We start from the raw sequence: 19,952 nt of genomic DNA on the forward strand, positions 1-19,952 counted from the left end.
GGACATGGAAATAGATGAAGATGATGCACCGTACTTCGACTTGTGAGATGACCGCGAGCGCCTAGCCTACGCCATGATCAAGAATGGAAGCTTTGGTCATACCAGAGCCTTTGATCTGGATCTTCTCGAGAAAATAGGTATGGATGTTGACTTCGCTCGTGTTTGGCATGCGGTTGGATGGGATGACTTTGTGCCCGTTGAGGAGAATGGTTCTCGTTTCCTCACCATCCAATTTCTTTGCACTCTTCGGGAGGTGGACGACAATGTTTCTTTTTGACTTTTTGGAGTTGAACGCTATTTTAATTGGAGAAATTTCAGCCACCTCCTTGGTTTTAGCGCGCGCTTTGTCACACCCGGTTTATAAAAGGACATAAACCGAGCAATCATATACGTGCCAGGATCAAGTCACACGTATATACAACAGAATGAACAGTATATCACAGCACATATCACGAATAAGACATAATAAAGCGAATACGAATGTTATTTATTACATTAATGACAAAAATGTCTGATACAGCGGAAGCGAAGTACAAAAATGACAAAAGCTCTCCGAAGCTGAGCAGGGCGCCACAGGGACGTCGACGGAGAGACGAATGCCTAGAAGTCCTCTTAGTCCTGGTAGCGCTGAGCGAACTCCCTCGCGTCGGCAGGAACTGAGCAGCAGTAGAGTATCCAAGAGGAAAAAGTAGAGAAGAGGCAAGGGTGAGTACACAACTTGTACTCAACAAGTATAACACAAACTATGAGGCTCTAGATTGGCTGACTGACTGCATTAGCTTTTAAGTATTGGCAGAATTTTATTAAAACTATTTACTACAAGTTGATGAATTACCATTAACCCAGTTACATAGTAATTAATCAAAATTAATCATGTTGCTACTGAGAACCAAACCACAACCATACCAAAACCCCGAGAGGCACCCCCTCATCGGAAGGAGCTAACCCCACTAATCAAAAGGAGGATCTGGGCCGCTCATGACCGTGAGCACGGCTAGTATACCAGTTTTACACTCTGCAGAGGTTGCACATCTTTACCCACAAGTCGTGAGCTACGCCAGTTGTTCATCACACTTCCTTAGGTGAGATGACTAGCGACTCACTACGAGGCCGTTACAAAGGACACGTTGGTAAGGTGTAACCGCTAAGGATTCAGGCAATGCAACGATGGTACCCACCTCAAGGGGTGCGCACACCAAGCCTCATAGCCTGGGAACCATTGAGGCTCGACTCCCCTCTTGCCCCGTCGGTAAGTTACTCCTGAACCAAAATGGCCTAATTAGTAAGCCAAGACCGTCCCATTCCAGTCTTGTGGTAGCGCTGTTGTTCCAGGTTGTCGCTCTATGAACCGGTCCTTATGGAGAGTGGCCAACCAGGCAGTAAGCACCGTGCCGGCCCCCTAAACCATGTTTCTAACAAAACCAATTTTAACGAGACGTGAGCCACTCAAGCCACACAGAGGACCACTCTCAGAATTAAGTTGCATATATCATTAATCAAATTAATTAAAAAGGACCATTATGTGTTATAGCGCGGCACCTAGCACAACTAACCATAAATGCAACCCAAAGGATATATATAAAGGGAAATAAAGTGGCTAGGAAATCCTTATAGGCATACAATATTATAATGCAGTATGAAAATGTATTTAAAGTGATAGGTTGTTCATGTTACACTTGCCTTCCTCGTACTGCTCCTGCTGCTGCTCAAAGTGCTCAGAAGACGGCTGCTCCGGGTACTGGTACTGGGGCTCCTACGGTAGCTCAACGTCTACTCACGAACACATGGCCAAAACGAGGCACAACAATAAGCATACAAGCAAACACTAACAAAAACTAAGAAACAGTACATCAATACATAAAAACAGCACACTAATCTAGTCTAAAACTATTCTACGCGTTACAACAATCGCGTGGATATAAAGAACGCCTAAAATGGAGCTAAAACACATTTTCTAGGCTAAAAACAAGGTTCAGGGACTAAACTGCAAGAAAACTAAGGTTCCAGGGGGTTTTCTGCAAAAACCGAGCGTCTAAGCGTAATTAACCATTAAATCTAGGGTCAGTTGGATCCATGCCACTCCAATTTCTTGAAATTGGATCTCATGTTGAAAATCATGCCATTGAGTGGCATGATTTTCAACATGACACCCAATTTCACGGAGTTGTGGTGGCATGAATCGAATTTTCCCTTAAATCTAAGGGCTAGAGTGCAAAAAGGCAAGGGCTGGACGGCGGGTTTGATATTTACAAAGCTCAGGGTGTTAAGTGCTAAAAACTGGACCCTAACGTAATTACTTTTTCACTGGCTAGGATGGCGGGTTGATAACCATAAAATACAGGGGCTCTTATGCAAAACAGCCGTAGCGAACCGGTATGTTTGGATTACGGCCACTGGATCTAGATCTAACGGTCCAGATCGGATTGAAACGGGTTCTAATCTTGGGCGTACGTGGTGGATCGGACGGCTTAGATTGAAAGGGGGCGACGGCGGCGGCGCTGGTCGCCGGGAAACCTTTCCCGCGGCGGCGCCTCACCGGAGAGGCCCGAATCCAGTGTTCTAGTGGCCGTTTTGTCTCAGATTTGGCCTTGGAATGATCACCGCGACACGCGTGATCCACCTAGGGCTTCTGCTGGGCTCGGGAAAGGCCGGAGCGGCGTGTGCGGCACTGTTGGCGGTTCTACGCGGCGGCGCTCGCCGGCGTGAGGCGTGCAGACCGTCCCGGGGTTTGTTGTGTGCGCAAAAGGGTCGGGGAGTCTCCGTGGAGCAAGGACAAGCCCTAGCGAGGGGTACGCGGGACTAGGCTGGCCTGTAGGATGCTCGCCACGGCGAGGCCTTGGCGCGGGCGACGGCGGAGCGCCGGTGGCCGTCGTCCCAGCACCTAGGGTGCGCTCCCAGTCCTAAAAGCTAGTGCAAAAGACAGAGGGGGCCGATGGGATACTCACCGAGAGCCTGGATCGGGCGAGAAAGCGGCGCAGGGTAGTCGGCGATGAGGACCCGTGGCGGCGCTAGGTGGAGCTTCGAGGACGGGCCGCTACTGGACGTCTCCGGCTTCAGGACTCCACGAAACGACGCATGGTGCTCCTGCGAGGCCAGTGGAGGGGTCAGCGTGGCCTGAACCGTGCCAATGGCGAGGAATCGTGACGGTGCAGAGAGCTCACCGTCGAGCGATGCAGGTGAAATTCCGGCGATGCAGGACTCCAGGGCCGGTGTAGAGGGCTCGGGAAGCTTCAAGGGACTGCGGCGACACTCTTGCGGGGGTTGAGGTGGTCCGGGAAGCGGCGGGGCGATGTGGCCGGGGCGGCGCAGATCCTCTGCACGCGCGGAGCCGTGCGGGCGAGCGGCTAGGGTTTGGAGCGGCGGCTGCGGTGGAGGTGAGGTGCAGGGGGTGCGGCTGTGGGCTAAAAAGAGGGGATGCCGGGAATCTCGGCGTGCGGGCTTGAGGGAGGGGATCCCCGGCCGTTTCGCCGGCGATCTCGGTGCGGGAGTTGCGCGGAGCAGAAAAGGAAGGAGGAAGAAGGGTGCCGACAGGTAGGCCAGGGGCGTTGGTAGGAGCGGGCACGAGCGCGCGGGGTCGGGCTGAGCGGCGCGCGGGCGAAGCGGCTGAAGCGCTGACGAGCGGGCCCGGCGCTGGCAGGTGGGCCAAGCGGAGTGGAGGGCGACGCGGGCCTGGGTCGTGGGGCGAGCGGGGTTTTGGGCCGGTGCGTTGGAAGAGCTGGGCTGCGGCGCGAAGTAGGCCGGGGGTGGAGCGGGCCCGGTCGCGAGGGGTCTAGCTGGGCCGACTTGGGTTCTTGGGCCGGGTTGGTTTTCTATTTATCTGGGTTTTCTCTTTTCTATTTTCTAATTCAAACAAAGTTTGAATTCAAATACAAATTTGAATTCAAACCACACTCAAATATTTAAAACTATGCACCATCATGAATGCAACACCAAAAATTTAAACCTATGATAAAATTTTAATTACTTAAGGAACAAAATTTTAGATTAAATGCAAGTCTAACACAATAAACCTTAGAAAATTAAATAAAGCCAATTAAATTTATTAAAAATTGCTGAAATTTAAATTAGGGTGTTAGAGATCCTACCCCCTTACAGGAATCTCGTCCCGAGATTCTGGGCTGGCTAGCAAAAAGGTCCGGATATGTCTTCATCAACTCCTCTTCCTTCTTCTGGCAAGTCCTCCGGAAAGACATCCGAGAATTCAGACACCACGCGAATACCATTCGTGGGTCTAGCCTCTATCTGATGAAGAAAACCAGAAGGCTCTGTAGCACTGACTGTCACCTCTTGGCCATCAGATGCTGACAAGTGAACTGTCCGCTGAGCACAATCAATACGGACTCCCCATCTGGTAAGGGTCTCCATGCTCAAAATCACATCTATCCCCGAGGAATCGATGACAACCAACCCAGTGCGGAATTCTGCCCCCCTTATGACAATACTAACTCTGGAGCATATAGAGCATGTGTGTATCTGGCCCCCAGGTGAGGTAACTACCATAGCTGTCCTCATACACGAAACTGGTATACGATGCTGCTCGGCAAATGACTTGGAAATGAAAGAATGAGTAGCACCGGTATCGAAAAGCACTGCAGCTGGATGAGAGTTGACCATGAACGTACCAATAACCACGTTAGGAGCCTCGGCCGCTGACTCGGCCGTCACGTGGTTCACCTTCCCCTGTCGTGGCGCCCTGGGTTGGGCTGAGCGCCCCTGCTGTCCTGCCTGCCGTGGAACCGGTGAAAGGCGCTTCTGTGGACAACCTTTGGCATAATGACCTTTTTGTCCGCACTTGTAGCACTTGCGGTGGTGGTGAATGGTGCTACTTGGTTGACCTCCCTGTGAACTTATCATCACATCTTGCATTACTTCTGCTGCTTGCCTTTTGGGCTCCTTGCGGCCACGTGGCTGAATCACCTTCATAGTGATAGTCAACCCATCAACATAATCATAGAGAGCTTGATTCTCGACCTGTGTATCTCTAGAGCACTCAGGATCCTTTCTCTTCTGGATGGTCTGTAGCTCATCGACCGATGGACTATCGAGGAAAAGGGAATCCTCTGCTAGCTGCTCTTGATGAGACCTCTTTATCTTTGTACCGGAGAACAACCTCTGGTTCCTCCTAGTTGTGGCTTCATCTTCAGTTGCACGAACTTGACGACAAGGAACGCCATAGAATTGGCAACACGGGCAAGTTTTCTCACCATCACCCATTGCACTGTCTCCAAGGTCTTTTTGTTCTGCCGACATCTGAGCTGGGTAAAGAGGAAACACAGGTAAGGTCAAGGAAGAGAGAAAAACTCCAGATAGGTGTTACATAAATCCGGGAAAAAGGAACTAGAGCATAATTCTTCTGTTTCATCGGAGAGATTATCAACTTCTCTTGTACTATCTGTAGGCCAGGGTGTCACATGCTTGCCAGTTTCCCTCGCATAAGCTTGCCGCAGTTTTGATCGACATGAGTTTTGGGGCTTGATTTCGGGTTAAGTCGTCCATGGCAAATTTGCACCTCGGTTCAATGACATTCAAAATCTGACTCTTCATTTGATGCACAAATGGGTGGCTATCACTCTCTTCTAAAGAGATGATCCACGACCAGTGCGGAATGATGAGTTGATAATATTATACGCCATGGTCAACAAGATCCGAATTTCCCCCGCAAGAGCAATGGTTAAGCAATGGCTCACAAATTTTAGGATGACGGGTCCTATTGAATGCACTTCTTTGGTTACCCGCATCGCATCAAACATGGGAATCTTAGACGGGAACCCCGTTCCTTTCATTGAGGAGCCCCGTGTTATGATCGATGAGGCGTACTTGGTTCAAGGTCACACACTCAAGAAAGGCCCGGATGACTCCTTGATTTTCTTTTCTCTCGGTTATGCAAATGAAATCCTGTTGCCAAACGCGGGTTATCACTTGTATAACTGCCGTTCGCTATCCATCCCTCTTGTTCCACAAGAGGAGAGCCACAAGCATAGTGTTTCTGGTCTTCCTGGCAGGGTTACAAGAAGCAGGGGCAGAAGGGAAGAATTTATGCAGCAGCAACCTCAGCCTCAACCACAGCAATATGAGGCTGGAGGTTCGTCATGGCAGAGTGCCAGCTCCACCGAGTTGGCACGACAGGCCTCAGGGCGCCAGTCCACCAGCTCCAGCTCCAGTGGACCCCCGCGATGTACAGCTTCGTCCAGAGGTTTCGCTACTCTGACTCGGCAGATGGGCGAGTTGAACATGCGCACCACCAACATCGACGAGTCGCTGGGCCAGCACATCGAGTCAACTCAGAACTGGCAGTGATACACAGGCGAGAGGATCCACAGCTTGGAGCGACAACAGCAGCAGAGCCAGGAGGATTGGAGGGCTTACTACCATTGGGCTGGGTTTAACCCCAACCAACAGTAGTGAGCCTGAAGCTAGCTTGGGGGAGGACCCCTGCAAGAGGTAACATGGATCAAACTCTATCTTTACCGCTTTCAAAATCTTGCATGAAATCAATTTTTTTTTGCAAAATTCCAAAAATCCATAAAAATTTGCATGACTAAAATCAAATAAAAATTGGCAAAACTTAAAAAAACCCAAAAATATTTACTTGCTTTCCAGTATGTGTAGTTTTCCCTTGTTGAGATGATGAATAGTTGCTCTGTTAGTTCCTTTCATATGCCTAGCTACAACCTTGTGCTCTGCCTAAGTTTTGTGTTTGGTGGCTAGTTGTTCAAACCTTAAGCTTGAAACTTGTGGGTATCGAAAAGTAGAATTCGAATCTAGGTTGTTGTGGGTTATGATATGGCGGAAAAGAGTTGCTATGATCTTCTCCTACGTGATGCTTGATATCTGGAGTATTTCTTTCCAAAAATACAAAAATAAAATAAAATTCCTCGGTGATATGCAATTCCCATCCAGAGCCATATGAGTTACAAGTTTGAGAAGCTTTTCCCCATATGCAACTTGTTTTCTTATTGGACTTTGTCAAATTGTTGTGACCGATTGAGAGAATCACTTCATCCAGCATTTTATAATAAATTTAATTAGCTTTATTTAAATTTCTAAGGTTTATTGTGTTTAGAATGGCATTTAATCTAATTTTTTTTGTTCCTCAAGTATTTAAAACTTTATCTAGGTTTAAATCTTGTTGTTGCATTCATGCTGGTGCATAGTTTTTATTATTTGAGTGTGGTTTGAATTCAAATTTGTATTTGAATTCAAACTTTGTTTGTTGTTGTAGAAATAGATTAGAAGGAGTAAAGGAAAAGAGGACCAAAACCCCAAAACCTAAACAAACCCCGCGGCCCACCTTTCCCTCTCCAAAACCCAACCGCTCTCCTAACGCAGCACGGGCCTGCTTCCCCGCGCGCGGCCCAACCTCCCGCCTCACCCCGCTCGGCCTGCCGCTAGCGCCCCAGCCCCGCTCGCCCGCGGCCCGTCTCCTCCTGCGCGCCAACAGCCCAACCCCACTTCCCCACTCGCCGCTCAGCCGCACCCCGCGCTTGCCCCGCCCCTTCCACTGACAAGCCGACCCCACGGGTCAAGCCCGTCGTCTCCGCAGCGTCCGCTCGCGCAACGGCCACGGCATCCGCCCGAGATCCCCGCAGCTTTCCTTCCCGAACCCGAACCCCGAGATCTCCGGGCAGCCTCCTTTAAACCGCCCACGAACCCCTGCGCCCCCTCTCATCCACCAGCACCACCTCTAGAACCCTAGCACGCCGCGCGCCTTGCTCCGCCGTGCCGCCGCTCCACTGCGCCGCCGTGAGCATGCCGCCCCACCTCACCACGGACGCCAACGACCCCCGCAGAACGTTCGCTTGAGCACATGGATCTTCTTCGAGCTCCTTTGCCCCGGACCGAGCCGCTTCTGCGCCGGATTTCCACCCACAAACCGCCATCGGTGAGATGCTTCGCCATGGCGATTCGACGCCGTTGGAGCACCTCGGATCGCCCTGACCCCAGTATCTTCCCCGCAGGCCTCTACCGAGTCGATCCAAGGAGTTCCGGAGCCCGGCGCACCCCTCCAGCACCCGCCTCCGCGAGCTCCGCCCAGCGCCGCCGCCAGTCCTCGCCGTCGGCACGACTGCGCCACGATTTCGACCACCCCCCCGCCTTCGGTAAGCACCAACTCGCCCCCTGGTCGCTTTGCACTAGTTGGCTAGGCCGGTAACTCGCATCCGAGGCCGGAACGCCGCTCGCCGGCGTGTCTCACCACGCCAATCCGCCGCCGCAGCCTCTTTCGCGTCCCCGAGCCTGACCTTGCCCAGCTGTCGCCACCAGTGGCTTACGCGTGCCGCCTAGATGCTCCTAGACCCCAGCCCCGCTCGAATCCGCCCCGGGAAGGCCGAGAATGGCCATCTCCGGTCGTGCACCGCCGCGGAGCAGAGCTCCGGCGACCCTTGTCGCCCTCCCGCACTAGTGCCGTTTCCGATCCGTCCGATCTCGAGCGAACGTCCAAGATTAGATCGTTCCCCCGATTAGATCCAAACCGCTAGAACAAGATCCAATGGCCGAGATCTGGAGATACCCCTTCGGCATGGTAATTTTGCTAAAGAGCCCCTCCTTTTCTTTGAAATCAACCCGCCGTCCTGGTTAGTTCAAAAATAATTCCAGTTTGATCCTATTTTTTAACACACAGCCCCCTGAGCTTTTCCCTATTAGAACCCGCTGTCCAGCCCCTGTTTTTTTGCGCGTTAGACCCCAGATTTAATGTTTAATTATGTTTTAGTCCACGGTTTTGCCCAGAAACCCCCCTGGAACTCCAGTTTTCTTACGAATAGGTCCCTGTAACTTGTTTTTGGCCTAGATTATGCGTTTTAGCTCTGTTTTAGGCGTTCTTTATGTCCACGCGATCGTTGTAATGCGTAGAATAGTTTTAGACTAGTTTAGTGTGCTATTTTTATGTACTGATGTATTGTTTCTTAGTTTTCGCTATTGTTTGCATGTATGTTTATGTTGTGTATTGTTTTGGCCATGTGTTCGTGAGTAGACGTTGATCCATTTGAGGGGCCCCAGTACCAGTACCTGGAGCAGCCGTCTTCTGACCAGTTTGAGCAGCAGCAGGAGTAGTACGATGAAGGCAAGTATAACATGAACAACACCTATCACTTTAAATACATTTTCATACTGCATTTTAATACTGTATGCCTATAAGGACTTTCCTAGTCACTTTATATCCTTTATATAATTATCTTGGGTTGCATTTTGGTTAGTTGTGCTATGTGCCGCGCTATAACACACTTGGTCCTTTTTAATTAATTTGATTAATGGTTTATGCAACTTAATTCTGGGATTTAATTAATTTGATTAATGGTTTATGCAACTTAATTCTGGGAGTGGCCCTCTGTGCTTCGTGCTTGGGTGGCTCATGTTTTGATAGAAACTTGGTTTAGGGGGCCAGCACGGTGCTTAGTGCTTGGTTGGCCACTCTCCATAAGGACCGGTTCATAGAGCGACAACCTGGGACAACAGCGCTACCACAAGACTGGAATGGGACGGTCTTGGCGTAATAATTAGGTCTTTTTGGTTTGGAGTAACTTACCTGCGGGGCAGGGGCGGTAAGCTTCTATGGCCCTCGTGCTGAGTGGCCTCGTCTGTGCTTCGTGTCTTGACGCCCACTAGACCTGCTCCATAGTCGCCGATCCACCCTCGCGGTTACTCCTTACCAACGAGATTCTTTGTAAAGGCCTCGTAGTGAGTTTGCTAGTCATCTCACCTAAGGAAGTGTGATGAACAACTAGTGTAGCTCACGACTTGTGGGTAAAGATGTGCAACCTCTGTAGAGTGTAAAACTGGTATACTAGCCGTCCTCACGGTCATGAGCGGCCCAGATCCTCCTTTTGATTAGTGGGGTTATCTTCCTTTGACGAGGCAGGTTTCCCCGGGTGGCTTGGTTTGGTATGGTTCTCAGTAGTAACATGATTAATTATGATTAATTACTATGTAACTGGGTTTATGGTAATTCATCAACTTGTAGTAATTAGCTTTAATAAAATTTTGCCAAGACTTAAAAGCTAATGCAGTTGAGTCAGCCAACCTTAGAGCCTCATAGTTTGTGTTATACTTGTTGAGTACAAGTTGTGTACTCACTCTTGCCTCTTCTCTACTTTTTCCTCTTGGATACGCTACTGTTGCTCAGTTCCTGCCGACGCGAGGGAGTTCGCTCAGCGCTACCAGGACTACGAGGACTTCTAGGCGTTCGTCTCCCAGTCGACGTCCCTGTGGCGCCCTGCTCAGCTTCGGAGAGTTTTTATCGTATTTGTATTGCGCTTCCGCATACTCTGTATCAGACATTTTGTCATTAATGTAATAAATAACATTCGTATTCGCTTTATCATATCTTTTTACGTGATATGTGCTGTGATATGTTGTTCATTCTGTTGTATATACGTGTGACTTGATCCTGGCACGTATATGATTGCTTGGTTTATGTCCTTTTATAAACCGGGTGTTACAGAGTGGTATCAGAGCCGTATCGACTATAGGACGAAAGCCTAGATAGAACTGGTCGAGTTTTAAGTCTTCTTCTCTCTCAGCCTTGTCTGCTGAAACTATTTTGCTATTATATTCCTTGAAATTCCAAGATTCTTACTCGTCTTGCCTTGAATTCTCTCTATAGAATAGTCTCCGTAGATTCTGGCCTGAAGTAAGTTGTCTGACCATCATAGGTGTAAGCTAGATGACCCCTTTATAATAATACGATAACACGTTCTGCGACGTGATGTGTTAGTCGAGTCGTATGTTAAACTCGGCTAAGTTGTGAAATTGTATGCTTGTTATTATGCTACATGTTTGATTTGGATTTTTGAATGATTGCATAGTTTAGTAGTTAAAATTTATTTAATGAAAATCAGTATTAAGTTAAAGTTAATTAATTAATAAAATGAGTTAGATCGTTGGGGGTAAAACCGTCCACTGTATCCTATCTACTTTATCATGTCTAAGTCTTTCTTGCAGAAAAATATCATATCCATCTGAATTTATTTCTGCAATATCCTTACTCATGAAATCTTTTGTCCAAATCAAATGGTGAACACCAGGCGTGGTTCTGACCAGCAGGGACAGAACAACCAGGGGCAGAACAACCAGAGTACTGGGATCCCGATGCCTCCGCCTCTGACCCCGGAGCAGTACTTCCAGCTCCAGATGCAGATGATGGCTACCCTGAACAACACTGTTCAGGCACTTTAGCAGGCTCACACTCAGCCTCCGCCTCCTCCACTGCCGCAGACCCGCGGCAGGCGTGCTGAGTTTCTGACGGGTCACCCGCAAACGTTCTCTCACACGTCCGACCCTGTTCAGGCTGACGACTGGCTCCGTGCAGTGGAGCGCCAGCTGGACATCGCCCAGTGCGATGATCGGGAGCGAGTCTTGTACGCAGCAGGACAGCTGCGAGGTGCAGCTTTGGACTGGTGGGAGTCCCACCCAGTTCAGGACCGCGAGGCTCTCACCTGGCTCCAGTTCCGCGAGCGGTTCCGCAGCCACAACGTCCCCGCGGGCGTTATGAAGATGAAGCAGAAGGAGTTCCTTGCACTGAAGTAGGTAATCTCAGATATAAGCATTCAGTGTTTCCTTTTGAGCTAATACCCCCTTGTTCTATCTTTCTGAGTCATGAATTAATCCTTCGATATATATATATCTGTCTTTTTCACTTCAGGGGACTATGACGGTCACGGAGTATCGTGATTGTTTTCTGCAGCTTGCTCGGTACGCCCCAGCCGAGGTTGCGGATGACCGCAAGAAGCAGGAGCACTTCATGGAGGGTCTTGAGGACTACCTCCAGTACGCGCTGCTCAACCTCCGCTTCGACGACTTCAACCATGTGGTTGACAGCGCGCTCAACACGAAGTGCAAGCACCTGGAGATGGAGGACAAGAAGAGGAAGATCGTTCCCGTTGCTACCGGCAGCAACACCCGTCCTCGCCTCCAGCCGCCTCAGCAGTACTAGCAGCAGCAGTACCGGCCTCCCCAGTAGTACCAGCAGAGGCCTCAGCAGTACCCGCCTCGACAGCAGCAGGCAGGTCAGGGCCCAAGGTTACCGGCACCTCCGGCTCGTACTGCTCCACCGGCTTCGCCAGCACCTCAAGCTCCACGGCAGGCAGCTCCTCCTGCCGGACTACAGACTCAGGGACCCCCTCGCACCTGCTATCACTGCGGCCAACCGGGGCACTACACCAACTCTTGCCCCCGGAAGGCACAGGCGGGACAGCAGGGGCGCCCAGCTCAGCCCAGGGCGCCAGCACAGGGTCGGGTGAACCACGTGACGGCCGAGTCAGCGGCCGAGGCTCCTAACGTGGTTATTGGTACGTTCATGGTCAACTCTCACCCCGCTACAGTGCTTTTCGATACCGGTGCTACTCATTCTTTCATTTCCAAGTCATTTACCGAGAAGCATGGTATACTAGATTCTTGCATGAGGACAGCTATGATAGTTACCTCACCTGGGGGCCAGATACATACATATTCTATATGCTCCAGAGTTAGTATGGTCATAAAGGGGGTAGAATTCCGCACTGGTTTGATCGTCATTGATTCCTCGGGGATAGATGTGATTTTGGGCATGGAGACCCTTACCAGATGGGGAGTCCGTATTGATTGTGCTCAGCGGACAGTTCACTTGTCAGCATCTGATGGCCAAGAGGTGACAGTCAGTGCTTCAGAGCCTTTTGGATTTCTTCATCAGATGGAGGCTAGACCCACGGACGGTATTCGCGTGGTGTCTGAATTCCCGGATGTCTTTCCTATGATTTGCCAGGTATGCCGCTTGAACACGACATCGAGTTTTCTATTGATCTCTTGCCTGGCACTACTCCTATTGCAAAGCGGCCCTACCGCATGGCACCTATAGAGCATGAGGAAGTCAAGAAGACTATTGATGAGTTGCTAGCCAAGGGCTATATCCGTCGCAGCTTCTCTTCTTGGGCTTTTCCATTGTTGCTAGTAGATAAGAAAGATGGCTCGAAGAGAATGTGTGTCGATTACCAGGAGCTGAATGCAGTTACCATCAAGAACAAGCATCCACTGCCCCGTATTGAGGATCTCTTTGATCTGCTTCGAGGTGCTTGCATATTCTCGAAGATTGATCTGCGTTCGGGTTATTTTCAGCTGAGGATCTGTCCTGGGGATATTCCGAAGACGGCATTCACTTGCAAGTACGGGCTTTATGAGTACACGATCATGTCCTTCGGCTTGACTAATGCCCCGGCTTTCTTCATGCACTTGAAGAACATGGTTTTCATGGATTATCTGGATGTCTTCGTGGTGATCTTCATTGATGATATTCTGATCTTCTCCAAGACAGAGGAAGAGCATGAAGAGCATCTGAGGCTCGTGTTGCAGAGATTGAGGGAGCATCAGCTGTATGCTAAGTTCAGCGAGTGCGAGTTCTAGATTGACGAGGTTCCATTCCTTGGTCATATCATCTCCAATGGGGGTATTGCAGTTGATCCGGGTAAGGTGAAGGATGTGCTCGAGTGGGAGACACCGCAGACGGTGAAGGAAGTCCGGTCATTCTTGGGCTTAGCAGGATATTATCGGAGGTTCATTGAGAATTTCTCCAAGATTGCGAAGCCCTTGACTTCCTTGCTAGAGAAGAATGCGGCATTCATATGGACAGATGAGCGTCAGATGGCCTTTGATGAGTTGAAAAAGAGGCTTACTACGGCGCCAGTCCTTACTCTGCTAGACCAGAGCAAGAGGTTCACAGTGTACTGTGATGCTTCGAAGGATGGTCTTGGTTGTGTTCTGATGCAGGAGGGCAGAGTGATTGCTTATGCTTCACGGCAGTTACGTCGGCATGAGCTGAAGTATCCCACTCATGATCTTGAGTTAGCCGCAGTTGTGCATGCTCTGAAGATTTGGAGGCATTACTTGTATGGGTAGCAGTGTGATATCTACACTGATCACAAGAGTCCCAAGTATATTTTCACGCAGAATGAGCTGAACATGCGGTAGAGGAGATGGTTAGAGTTGGTCAAGGATTATGATCTGGAGATTCACTATCATCCGGGTAAGGCCAATGTTGTGGCAGATGCTCTGAGCAGAAGAAGCTATGTCAACATGGTCGTGGCTTTCCAGATGCCTCCAGAGTTATGTGAGGAGTTTGAGCAGTTGAGTCTGGGTTTCTTGCATCATACTTCGAGTGCGACATTCGAGGTAGTACCCACTCTAGAGGCGGAGATCAGGCAGCATCAGAAGGAAGATGAGAAGCTTCAGGAGATCCGTGAGTTGCTCAAGAAGGGCAAGGCTCCTCATTTCAGAGAAGATAATCAGGGTACCTTGTGGTACAAGAATCGGATCTGTGTGCCAGATGTGAAGGATCTCCGGAAGTTGATTCTGAGTGAGGCCCATGATACAGCTTACTCTATTCATCCGGGCAGCACGAAGATGTACTATGATCTGAAGGAACGTTTCTAGTGGTATGGGATGAAGCATTCAGTGGCAGAGTACGTGGCTATTTGTGACACCTGTCAGCGTGTCAAGGCTGAGCATCAGAGGCCAGCAGGTTTGTTACAGCCTTTGAAGATTCCAGAGTGGAAATGGGAGGAAATCACTGTGGACTTCATTGTTGGATTGCCTCGTACTCAGAAAGGGTACAACTCTATATGGGTAGTAGTGGATCGTCTGACGAAGGTTGCTCACTTCATTCCGGTGAACACTACTGTGGCGGAACCACCCAAAACTACTGGGCCCGGGTGCACTGATCTTTGTTGCTAAGCAACTCTGACCCAATTTGGCACTCACCGGTAGTTCCTCGAGTGAAGCCTCGATAAAAGCCACGCTATTCCAGGATCAGTAGACAACATTCACACGAAGGTGAGCCCAGAGATTACAACACAAACCATTTCATACATCTCAGAGTGACTGCAGCGGAAAGAAAATTTATTACAAACCATGTTCAGAGTAGCAAAGTACTGCGGAGTTCCAACTACTCAATTCTTTAAGTCTCATGTTCAGCGAAAGTAGTAAAGATATCTAGCGAGATAACATGACGCATCGATAAAGCCCGTACGAATGCGTCACTCAGCGGGAGGGTGATTAGCACCAGCTGAAGGGCCATCCCACTCAACAGACCAACCCGGGGGCAGAGTACAAGGCCAAGTAAGACTTGCAAACAGATCTTCAAAGTTAGTACCTGAAAAATAGTGCCACAAGCAAGGCTGAGTATACTAATACTCAGCAAGACTGACCCGTCTCCGGATATAACATAGTCCGATAACTAGACATGCAAGGCTTTTTGGTTGGTGGGGTTTGCTTGCCAAAAATACCGCTAAGTGTTGATCCTTACTTTCGGGTTTTACTTAGCCGGATTCTAGTGGGATTAACCATTCTAAATTTGCAACTAACTCTACACAAACATGGTAGAGCAAACATTTAATCAACCAGCAGTATTATCATCATCATGTTCCACTTGTTACTCTATGTGACCGAAAACATTAAGCAATCTCATGCCGTGAGAGGCGGACGATTCTGAATCGAGTTTCAACCTGGCCAGGGGAACCTAGACCACACGCATGGGGATCGACTTCGCTCCCGCCCACGCTACTTTTCCCCTTTCTTTCCAGTCCGTGGATCCGGAACACCCTCCCCGACTACAGAGTCCGACCACTCTGCACCCGTACGTCGCGACATAAAAATAAACCCTACTTCTACCAGGAGGGTGCGAGATCGTTCCACTCGCCGGTCCAATCAGGTACTTAAGCTTACCGATTACCATATTTCTCGGTATGTGGCTAGTACTTTCAAACGCTTAACGAAATGAGCCACACACCGCGACCTTAGCCATTTTTGACTACACCAGCGGGGTATCACAACTACACAACCCCGCCCATTGTCCTTACATTTCAACAGGAATTAAAGTCAGTACAATTCCTATTTGCTCGCGAGAGGCAGGAAACCACTCGACTTCTACCGTACCTATTTAGCATGGCAACTAGTCGATAAAAAGGTCCGGTATCAAACATGGGTTCCTATGGATCATGCATCTAGGGTTTTCGATCAACGCCTAGAGAACTTAAATGCAGAAAACCAACTATTACCATACATTAATAAATAGATAGCAGAATGATAATTCGGAGAAATAGTGGGATTATGCTCCGGGGCTTGCCTTCTTGGGCACCGTCAGGCAGAAAAGCCTCTGGGGCTTGGTCCAGGTCTTGAGACAAGTTAGTACAGTTCAGATTAACCTCCTGCTCCGCACGAGAGTCCGCGGGCACCAATTCGTAGTCACCGTCCGCGAGATTAACCGTTTCTATATGCAATGCGAGATTATGAGTTATTCATGGATAACAATTTCTTTCCTTCACGATAAAGTTGTAGTCCAACAAAAGTTACTTTAGTGATGATCTCAACAGTTTATTTCATGGGCAGTCATTTATAGAGTAGTAAACATAACTACGTTTCTCCATGAATTAGTGGGGTTTTGGTTTCCATTCTTAATTTCAATACATAGCATGCTTTCATTATTTCGTAACAACCCAAATTCACTAATGAGCTAGTGAGGAAACACCAAAGTAACCCAGATTCAAAATAAGTACTTATGGTATAGATTTCAGCATTTAACCGTAAAGCAAAAACTATAACTATTCATGCAAGTAGATCACTCTAGTTACTTCATCTTTTTGTACAGAACGTTTAATATGGGTTCTGGTGCTACAAATTTTATGAGAGCAACTTCATAGTATCTACTCAGCACTGAAATTTTTCCAGATTTTATTCACTTATGTAACTGAGGTAATAAAAAGAACAAAAACAGCAAGCTTTTAACTAAGATTAATTCTACAGAGAGTTTTACTAGGGATATGGCTCTCAAATTTTTACCAGAGACTAGCCATGAGTTAAACATACTCCAGAAAATTTTTCAAAATTTAACTCACTATGATAAATTAGTTATTCAGTGAACTTAGCATGAGTTTGCATAAATTTCTCAAGGTGCATTTAACCAGTATTGCTTATGAACTTTTTATTACAGGTAGAGCATACTCTATACAAGATCGTGCCCAAAAATAATGATCAGAAACATTGTAGATTACTCTGAACAAAAATAGTAAATCTAGCCCTAAGATGCTAAGAATGATTATTCAATAAAGCAAAACTCAGTAACTGCAGCTCAAAATTTTTAGACAGGAACACAGAGCTAAAAAGAGACTCCAGAAATAAATATAGATTTTTCTGAGCATAAGAACTATATATGAGGAATTAAGTTGATTAAACCATCATAAATCATGGTATATAGCACATGAACTCTAATAAATTTGAAATTTAGAGATTAGCAGGGATTCAGTGGCACAAGCCTGTAGTAAAATTTTCAGAGCAAGTTCATGTGTATATTTTCCTGAATTAAATCGAAAAAGCTAACAACAGATTAGAGAATCTTGATTGTTCCCATATGATACTGCTTTGGTTGGGTGCCATCTTTTTACTGTGGTCTTAGAATTCCCTTAATGACAACATATCCAAAAATCAAGGTCATTTGATGGGCATAACTTCATGAACATGCATAAGGTGGTTTTTCTTATTCTTTTCCCTAGATTAGATTCGGTTGAGTTTCTGCAAATGTGAATGTTACAAAATTTGTAGATCTTGTTACAAGGAATCCAGATCAGTTGAGTTTGCATTTTTCCGATTTTTCTGTGATTTGTTTCGCATTTTAGGAGTTCACTGGTATACACTGAAAAACTTGCAGAAACACCCTTAAACGAAAAAAACAATTTACAACCGGGTCCTTCGCCGGCCTTCTCCGCTGTGGCATCTTGCCGGTGGTGTTCTGCGGTGCAGGGCTTACCGGGGCTGCCACGGGGAGGCGCGTGGGAGAGAAAGGTTCGAGGAACACCTACCCTGGTCGACGTTCGAGCGTTTGGTGCACGGGTTCAAGCTCGTCGGCGGCAATGGCGGGTCGGTTGTTCGGTTCGCCGGTGCTGGAGGTGAAGGAGGGGTCGGGGTAGAGGAACAGGGCGCGCACGAGCACCGCGTGAGCTCGTGGAAGCTTCTGGGGTAGCTGTTGTGCTCAGTCTCCTTCGGAGCTGGCCGGTCCGCGGGGAGCCTGAGCTCGCCGGCGGCGGCGCAAAAGGGGAACGGCGCGGGAGGAGGTTTGGGTTCGATTCCGCGCGCGTGGAGCGTATCTAGGAGGTGGCGAAGCTATTGCGGTGGTCGGAGGGGGCAATGTGGGGCTGGGCTAGCCGGTCCGCGCGAGCTGGATCTCGGCGGCCATGGCGGAGCGGCGGGAGGAAGAAGAAGGAGGAGAAGGGGCGCGACGGTGGAGCTCTAGGGGTCTTTATAGGCCAAGGAGCTCCTGGGCGAGGGATGTAGCGACTGGGGGAGGTCGATTTGGGTCGGGGGCGCACGACGGCGAGCGGGCGGAGCTGCAACGGCGCGGCGCAGGGCGGGGGGTGTCGTGGCGGCTCGGGGAGCGGCCTGGGACGCGTGTGCGCGTGAGGAGGTGCCAAGGGGCGGGCCAGGTGGCGCTGGGGGACTTCCTGGGTCCATTTGGCCGCGGGCGCGCGGTGGACGAAGTCCACCGGCGGCGTACGGCGGGCGGCGGGCGAAACAGAGCCAGCCGGGAGAGAGAGATGGAGATGGGGGCTCTTTTGCGATTTCTAAAAATTCCAGGGACCTCTCGGTAAACTGAAATTATCTCCTATTTGGAGGACTCAAAAGGAAAAGTGTTGAATACCACTTTTGTATAACTTTTCAAGATCTACAACTTTCGTGTTATGCAAATTTTCATTTGAAACTCACATTTTGAACTATTGGTACATTTGCATATTTGCAAAAAAGGGCTTTAGTTTTATTCAGTTTTTGACTTGATTTTGGCTGAAGTTCAATTGAGCACATGTCAATTGAAACACCTCTCATGAGCCAACAAAAATTTTGTGCACATTTTTTAAGTAGCTTTTCACTCCTTTTTCTTTTTCCTTTAATTTCTTTTGTATGATTTGTCTTTTAATTGATCCTTTCTCTTTGAATTAATTTCTCAAATTTTTCTTTTTAACTTTAACTAAGGTACATTGATTGTATTTAAATGTGCTAACACCTGAGGTGTTACAACTACTTACTCCGGTGCTAGACTTGCAGAGTTGTACATCTCTCGGATTGTCTGCTTGCATGGTGTGCCCAAGAAGATTATATCAGACAGAGGGTCTCAGTTCACTTCACGATTCTGGGAGCAGCTTCATGATTCTTTGGATACGAAGCTGCGCTTCAGTACCGCTTATCATCCTCAGACAGATGGGCAGACGGAGAGGACCAACCAGGTGTTGGAGGATATGCTGAGAGCTTGTGCTATTCAGTATAGAATCGACCACTCTCATCGATGGAACGTATGAGTTGATTCCCGAGTCCGAGAATGATGCTAAGGCCGCAGTGTGTGGTCAAATTTGTTAAGCATTTGAACGTACTAGCCACATGCTGAGAATATGGTAATCAGTAAGCTCAATACCTAATTGGACCGTGGCGTGGGACATACCTCCCCACCATCTTTACTTTGGTTCCATCTAGCTAATATGCGGGTACAGAGTCTGCGTACTTTGTAGTCAAGGGCAGTGGGCCTATCCCACAACACGAGAAGAAAGGGGATGAGTTGCGTGGGTGACTTCGCTCCCCATGTGTGTGTGTTAGGTTTGCCCTGTAAGGTTAAGAAACTCGATTTGAATCATCCGCTTCTCACAGTTTGGAACTGCTTAACATTTTTGACACATAGAGTAAGAAGTGGAACAATGATGATGATGAATATGGATGGATGATTAATTGCTTTCCAACATGGATGATTAGAGATAGATGCACACCTAGAATGGCTAATTGAACTAGAATTATGAAAGTTAAAATCTAAAAGTAAGGATGTACTGTTAGATGTTTTTTCGGCAAAACAAACTCCTCCAGTGAAAAAGCCTTGCATGTCTGGTTAAGCGTACCAAGTTATATCCATTGACGGGTAAGCCTTGCTGAGTATTAGTATACTCAGCCTTGTGACTTTA

This window comes from Panicum virgatum, chromosome 2K, assembly GCF_016808335.1.
Source record: "Panicum virgatum strain AP13 chromosome 2K, P.virgatum_v5, whole genome shotgun sequence".
Taxonomy (NCBI): Eukaryota; Viridiplantae; Streptophyta; class Magnoliopsida; order Poales; family Poaceae; genus Panicum; species Panicum virgatum.